This window comes from Astatotilapia calliptera, chromosome 22 (assembly GCF_964374335.1).
Source record: "Astatotilapia calliptera chromosome 22, fAstCal68.1, whole genome shotgun sequence".
NCBI lineage: Eukaryota > Metazoa > Chordata > Actinopteri > Cichliformes > Cichlidae > Astatotilapia > Astatotilapia calliptera.
The window spans coordinates 18,399,728-18,408,498 of record NC_137442.1 but is presented as its reverse complement, the minus strand read 5'-3'; positions in this window follow the sequence as shown (position 1 = coordinate 18,408,498).

The following is an 8,771-nucleotide window of genomic DNA, read 5'->3' as shown; positions in this document are numbered from 1 at the left end:
AGAACTGATTGAACTGCATGCAAAGTTCCCCTCCATGATAATCATAAATTCCTGCATCAACGAACGCCAAGTGTGGAGGTACAGAAATCCAAAGTACATCAAGGAAAACTGCAAACTCAGTCATGAGAAAAGCCGTTCATTCCTTTGGAGGTTTAATCATTGAACATCCCTCCCTGAGATATTATGACGACACCATGTTTGTACCGGATGGAGTTCACCTCAGCAAGAAGGGAAATGAAGTGTTTCTGACAAACATCCACTGTGCCATCAAGAAGGTCCTTCAGAACTCATCTTACAGAAAATAGACTTGAGAAAACACAAACTTTAAATAAATGAAAGCAAAAAACAAAAACAAAAAAAATGCTTGGACTCATCCTTTGCTTACAGATTATGCACAAAGATTAGACACTTCCTATCATGCTGTATGCATGCATGCAAATCTGCCGTCAGTTCAACCACCAGTGAGTTTTTCCTTGAATTATTCAAAATATGATGTCAAATGATATAAAATAATGTAAAAGACTTATTTAAATCTATGCGTTAACCTCTTAATCAAAGGTATCTAAAAGATCAGAATTGATCCTAGTAAAAGTGTATGACATTGAAAGTGAGTTGATCATCCTGTGACCAGTTCTGGAAAAAATAATATAAAATCAGTTTTAAAGTGGAAATGAAACACTACATGTAAAAAGGCTAATTTACACCACAGAGCCCTGCTCTCAAAAATGGACATAGATGTAATACTGTCTGATTAGCTAGATTTAAGTAATAAGTGCTTAAGTGAGCAGCGGCTATTTAGCAGAGAGCCCACCTGGTGAAACTGCATCCCCCGTGCCCCTCCCCCATCCCACTCTGAAACCAGTGGAAAAGACCTCATAATGGTTTGTGAACACAGTGACAAGTAAAATGGGTCTTTGGTAGGAGTTGGGGTGTTTAAAATGGGAAAACCCAGCCAAATATTGAATCAGTGTAGTTACACTGTTATCTTGCACACATTGTGTCATAACTTTTTATGGTGACATTTAACAGGTCTGAATTAGTTGGCGCAGGAATCTCTGATTGCAATAACATGCTTTTGATCATTACAATTCAGTTATTGTGCAAGGTGTAACAGCTTTGCAGCTGTGTGTGAATAAAAAGCTGAGGCAGATTCTCTAATTGTGACCACAGGAGTTAAAAAGTGATCATTCTTTGGAGGTCTGCACGCCTTTGGCTTTGTAAATTTGGCATTGGAAACTACACGTAGGAGCTCAGCTGAAGGCTGGGCACATTTCAGCCACTGGCTGTGCTAAATATGTGCTCTGAATAGATGTTTCATGTTCATGCTTTGTTTCTGCTCTTAAAAAATACGAGTCACAGATGAATTTCTCATGGGTCATTGTCCTTTGGTACACTGCCTGTTAGTTTGCAGAGATGCTCTCAACAAAACCCTTCAATGCTAAGCTAAATAGCAATCAACTAAATCCCACTGTCGCACAATTATATTGTTACAATAAAACAAATACTGTGTATCCATGTGGGTTTTCTAGACATTGCAAGAATAAGAAAAGGGAACATTAAGATCAAATTAGAAATTAACATCTACTACTGTTTATCTGGGAAACAAATGCATTTAGATATATCTCCACCAGCTTATAGACACATTTTAGATATAAACATTAAATTATTATGAAAATATAAATATTTTAATTTTCACACTATATCAAATATAGTCAATGCATTATCATTATTGCTATTTTCAGTTTTTCTTTTGGAAAAACTCCATTGGAAGGTTGGTGGTTGAATCCCAGCCTCCCACAGTCGGCATCTTTGAATTCTTGGGCAAAATACTGAACCCTGAGTTTCTCTCCAGTGTTTAGGCATAAGAACAAGAACTGGTATGAAGTGTTCTATGAGGCTTATATTAAGAAAGTGCTTTAAGTGGAACACTATATAAGTACAGTCCATCCATTTAGTATAAGTGATTGTTACAGTATACCTACTGGCCCCAGCTGCTGTGTGCATAACTTCCCTTTCAATTCATTTACTCTCTGTATCCATCAGAAGGTAGCAAGACACTGATTATGTATACCTTTTGTTTTTTTACATCTAATGGAAATTATATGTGGTACTTCATTGAGAGCATGGCTGCGTTCAGCTGCCAAGTGAATACTGATGCTCAGATGCTTTTTTTGTATATATATATATATATATATATATATATATATATATATATATATGAAATGCAATTTCTTTTATGAATGTATATAGGTGATTCCATTACTACGAATTAATATCAAATCTTTAGCCATTTATCTCGTCCCCTTTTCCGTCTCCCCTATACTGACGAATGAAGCACAAATACCAGGAAACTATATTTAAGCAAAAAGACTCATTTGATGGTTGGAAATGTCTCCAAAAAAAGATTAATTGCTGCTTCTGACAATAATACACAACTGATATTTGCACAAAATTAACCACACAGGCGTACCGCTGCTGTGTTCTCAGTATGTATTTGCTCTCGGTCTTATTCTTTGATTTTTTTTGCTTGAAACTTTTTGTGTATTCATCTCCGATGGTTCAGATAAATTGTATTAATCTGTTTTAAATGTCAAGGCTTCCAAACAGAATTGTGAGTGCGCAAAAAAGGATTTAAAATATTTCTTCAATGAAGACACGCTGCTGCTTGTCTCTCCCTCTTTTGCCCTTGCTCTTTCACTACTTCTTTCTCGCTCACGCGCACATGAGCTCGCAAAGTGCATCGGCAAATGAAAGGATGTGTCATGGCAATCGGAGCAATGTAATTAGAAGTGCAAGAGAGGTGGAAAGTGCTTTACGGTGATAATGTGGCACAGTAATTAAGGGGAAATATCATGACCCTAGTGCCCACGGCATTTTTAAAAAGAGTCATTTAAGCTCGAGATTACACAGTGATTGTCAAATCAATGGAGAAGAGGGAGGGAGAAGGAATGTGGAAAATGAACCTGTCTTGATGGGGTGCATGAGTGATGAGAGAAGTAGCTTCGGCATGCATCTACAAATGGACTCGCAGATGTGTCGATGCACTGATTATAAATTTGAATCCAATAGCTATAGACTGTCAGGTTTACAGTCTGAGTTTTGAAGTTTTGCTTTTCCAAATATGTTTAGTAAATTTGCACAGTTATCTAAATATGTCTTCTTTGCATGGATCGTACAAAGCTATATAAATATTCTGTATGTGTCATGTGCTGTAAAACTCGCTGATATTTTGACTCTGCCAAGCTACAGTTGCAGAGCAACCTCGACGACCGAGACAAAGGGGAGAAGGGGAAAGAGTTAGACAAAGGGAACAAGCGAAAATAGAAGGGGAGAGATCTTGGTAATGACAAGCACTTCACAGTCAGATCCGACCTCCCTCCACCCACGCACCCCGATGAGATAATTCTTTCTCCAAATTGCAATCAAAGCTCAGAAAAACACTTGAGGAGCAGGAGCTCTTTCATCCATTAACTCGCCAGGTCCTGGGGTGCTGCTTTTTAAATATTACATTTCTTTGAATATGTTTTTTGCATATTGTTTTTTTCCCCCACTCTTAATTATTAATCCTGTTTCCCCTTGTGCTCAACGCACCATTAGCACTGGTTTTTTGGAATTATTAATATTCAAGCTGAGTAAACGCATTGACAAAAGAATACTAGAAAGTTTATGCACATAATCACCTTTCTTGTTCTTAGACAAAGAATGATATTTACAGGACGACTGCAATTTTGCCCATTTTCTTAGGGCTGTCTCACACCTAGATTTGTGACACTGTGAAAAACAACTAATCTTGTGTGCTCATTAGACTTCAGGAACAAAATGCAATGAGTCCAGACAGCCTGTGTTATTAAGGACAGAGCCAAAGGAACCACTGTAGCTGCATAGACTGGGAAAGTGTATCAAATTAAAGGAAATACGTATTTCTGCCATCGTCTGTATTATTTTGACAGCCTGGTTTCAATTTAGGAGCTCCTAGGAAGATTAAGCATCATATAACTAACATATTTTGACTAGTGTGGTCTCCCGTTTCTTCAGGTCATGTGGGTGCGCTGATGAGGAACTAATAAAGTGGAAAAGTCTTTCCAGAGAACTGAGGCTGAAATGGGGGTGTTTGAAATGTGGTGTGTGGGAAGATGTAATGGCTGATGTAATGTTTTCATGAATGGTTTGGTAAAATGTGAACAACAGGTCAGTGGCCTTAAATCGCTGTATAAATAAACAGTATTCCCTCAGGATGATGTGCCGTCTTGTGACCCGCCCATAGATCCCCACGCAGGACTTGAAAGACGCTGAATGGCAGAGAAAAGAAAGCTCACTCCTCTGCTGTAGATTTGGTGTCAAGTGGCTCTATTTGTCATAATTATGTGGTTGTAAAAGGAAAGTCTAGAAAAGGTCTAATCAATCTGATTTAATTAAGTGCAGTCAGTCATTTGAAATGAGCAGAATAGAATTAATAAGCACATTGTAAATTTGCATTTAAACCCATGTAATTATACCAATTCAGTGGCCTCACAAGCACACTAATTTTTTTTTCTTCAAAAGAGCTGAAAAGAGGCAGAAACAATTTCTCCTTTTTCCTTTTTGATGATGAATCAATGTGCAGCGAGGGGAAAGCGCCTTAAATAGTAAAAATGTATATTGTATAAAACCTGGAACACATCTGCTGTTCAGGTGATGCTTGGTAGGGTTTTATTCATTTGTAGTAGTGAGAATTTTGCACCTTAACGTGTAAGACGATGCAAGTTTGACAGACATCAGTAGTTAATGAAAGAAACTCTTAAGAATCTCAAGCTCAAATAAAGCTAAAACCTATTGAAATTTCAGAAGACAAACTAATTTCACAGAAGAAAAGAGAACAACAACATAAAAATCCTTGATAAACAACAAATCTTGAAATAAGTAGGAGGCGGAGGGAAGAGGTCTTGGCTTGACTCGACCAAGCATTAGTAAGTGAAGGAGACAGTGGATCATTACAGGTCTGTGGAGCTTAGTTGTGGTGAGAGGATAAAGGAAGGTTGGAAGGGAAGATGAGAGAACAATACAAAGATGGATGACTGGGTCGCGGGGTGAATCCAGAACTGGCCTACCGAGTTGATGACCTAGTGTCTGACTGATTGACAAGGTGATTGACAAGATGGCTGTTTATGTGCTGGGTCTCGCATGGGTGATTTTCTTAGATGCACTGAAGCATTTCTCGGCTCGTGGATAACCTCCTTCACTTTGCTTTTGACCTAATTTCACTGGAATATGCCTTTCAGAAAAGGTTTGAAATTCTCAGTCACGAGAGAAACGGATCAGATGTCGAACAGTATTGCACAAATAACATTCGACCTGCTCCACATTTCACCCTAATTCCTCCCGTTTAAACAATCCAGCCATTAAAATCTTTGTGTGATACTGCAATTTTCTCAAAGTGCGACTTTCCTTTGGTGCTGATTCTTTTTTAAACCCCCCTTTTTCATGCATATTTTTGAACTGTGCAAAGCATGTCAAACATAATTTTACATGCTGTGAAGAGAAACATTAGCACACAAATAAACATCAGAGCCTTGCCGACGGAGCTTACCTGCCATGGAAACAGCTGAAATTAACCACCTCCCACAATCCTTTGTTCTATTTATGTTTCAAATTCCGCTTGAGCGACTCCACCTCTACCCCTGAAAACCATATGTGCACGATGCAGGCCCAGGCTCGAAACAAATATTAAAATTTCTCATCAGAATTAGCCTTGCACATCTGTTTTTACTAGGAACAGCTGAAAAGATTGTTTTTTGTTTTTGACAGAAAGTGTGTATTTGTGCATGTGTGAATGAGGAGTGACTGTTGTTGAAAAGATGCCTACGAGGATTTACTGTATCTTAAACATCTATGTTTTTGCTTTCTCCGTGATATCAGATATCCCAAGTGGCGCTGAGCTGTTTCCAAGCGGCTTCCTCCGTCTTGCCGCTAATCAACAAAGTTAATTTGTTTCTTCATTTATTTTTATGAATCCTCAAGCTACCACATTCGGGTTTTCACCATTCTACAATATATTTCTCCAGCTAACTGGCAAAAGCTCTCTTCATTTATCAGATCCACACAGCCGGCTTATTACAAGAGTCCTCTTATCTGTCATATTTCCTTCCAGTAGCGCTGCAGTGGTTACAAATGGGACTTAGTCTATCTGGCTTGGAGCTGATGAGGGGGGAAATGAAATTATTGCGATTAGATCTGACCCATATGCTGGAGTGCTTGGAGTGTGTGTTGGTGCATTTGTGTGTAGTGTTGGCAGAGCTAGCGCTGCTTTATTGTATGTGTGTTTCTACGATGTGGTGGGTGACAGTGGCTAGCAGCATGATTAAGGCATTAGGCAGAGCTTGCACCACTGAAGGTGGGTGATAAAAAGAAGTGGACATTTTCAATTGGTTATATTAGCTGATTTTAAGCTTTTGAATTGTTCTTTTTCACCTGTTCATCTTCTTTTATTCTCTTTTCCTGACTCTGTCATTCATTACTTTTACTTACGCACATGAAACACACACTCCCCCTTTCTTTCTTTCTTTCTTTTGCTCTTTCTGTGAATAATTGAACAGCTAACCCCAGCCAAGGTTTAGCACTATCGTCTAGCGTGTAGTCTGACTGCCAATCAGTTGACTCATCTACTCTTGTGGAGAAAACAAACAGGAGGGCACTGATGCAAGCCAACAGGCAGCACTCCAAATCCTGAACCAACAGAACGAATACTGGGCTGTTATCTGTAGCAATCCAACCACAATGAGAGAGATAAATGGATTCAGTAGATGCAATAAATAGATTCAGCTTTTTCTTAGACATAAACAATTCAAAAGAGATGTTGCGCTTAGGTTTTCAAGTTAAAAGAGATTCTCCGCGGCAAGAAAAATAAATTGCTTCATACTGAGACTCATTTTCTTCAAAGACAAGCTCATGTTCAAGTGTACAAATAGCGATGTTGACAACAGTGCTTCTAGACTGATTTTCACCTTCAACCATGCATCTGACCTTCCTCTCACACTGTACAGCAATCTGCATTTATTTGCTTTTAGCATTTAGCCAAAGGCTATAAGGAGCAACTTAACCTGAGAGAAATTTATCATGGATGGTGTTTTTGTGCACCAACTTGAAAGTGAAATTAACTATAGCCGGACTGGTAGTACTTCAGAAACAAAGACAAAACAAAACAATGGTAAGAATAAAACTTATTATACATTTAATGAAAGTTTAAAGAACAAAGGTTGAATGTTAACAATTGCAATATTCTGGTAGCTGTGGTACCAGAAAAATAACAGAAAATCGTCTAATTAAAACAATAGATTTTTTTTAATGAATAAAATAAAGCTTGAATGCATTAATCTAAAGTAACCTTTAACTTAAGGGGAAATTTGTCTTGAAAATAGTGTTGCTGACTAAAAATATAAAAAAAACCCAGCATGATAAAAATTTAGTGGAGACATTTGACTATAGTTTTAGCATTAGCTGCTCATTACCCAAAACAATGCTGCAAATACTCAATCATAAGAATAAAATATATGTTTCTGCAGGTCATTAAAGTCCATAATTACAGCATTGTTGAAACAAAATATGTTTCCAGTTTACATTTGTGGATACTGTATTTTACTATTAGTGTTTTAACATATCTTGAGAGAAAATACGTCGAATTTCTGTCCTTTAGCTGGTTTTAGAATAAAGAGGTAGAGATTTTATTGCACATCAGTTATTTAGACATAGTTATATTTTTGCTCTGAAGCATTCCTTCTCGTTCATTTTGTTTCTAGTTAAGTTCTTTTGGACATGCATTTATTTTACTATATGAAATATCAACACATGTATTCTTCCTAAGACCCCCAGAAGTCATTTATTTTTGTTGCCCGTGAAACTGGATAGTTTTGAGGTAAACTAATGTTTAGAGTAATATAAAGCACAGTTTGCTTGATTTATGAGTTTACGGGTCATATGTAATTCAGCCACTGCTTATTTGGTTACTGCCACCACCACACCCTCTACCACATAAGCAATGTTTGACCTTCACACTGCCTCACTAAAAGTGTTAGAGTATGAAAAATTATGATACGTGTTCTTTCTGTTTATCATCGGCGATCAACCTACTCTGTTCTTTAGGTATCTGGATGTATTGCATTATATTGATAGTAAAGTGGGTTTTCTTAAATCTTGCGTTGGAGCCCTATCAGGTGTGTTTCTTTGCACGGCAGGGTACAAGGTCTGATGAATGTCTGTAACAGACACACACAGAAAGTCTAATATTGAACCTTCTAATACATGTACAGTTTAATTCCTTCCACTCTGCATCTTCCCACGCTAAGCTGACCCTCTAACATTTTCACCAATATTCACATGCATCCCCACACCGGTCCTCCCCCCTCCATCCATATGCCTCCCTTGACACTCAGTCAGGCTGCCGCCATAAGCAGCCTTCTCCATACTTAATATGGTCCGATCAATACCGATTGGCCGGGAGGACACAAGGACAAATAATGAGCAAACAGTGTGCATGCCACACACACACATGCACGAACATGATGTCAATATGTTGTTTTCTGAATCCACATATAAATGGATGTGCTACACACATAGCAGGGAAGGAAACACGGAGAGAAAAATGTGGAGATAGAGAGAGAAAGATGTCCTCTTTTGTTGTTTGGTTTACACAAATGTAGACAGAAAAAAACAACACCATCAATTGTAAAAAAGTCTATAACATTTCCTAAATAATTTTGATGAAGAAAAAAGTTGTAAAAAATCCCCAAACATAGTAT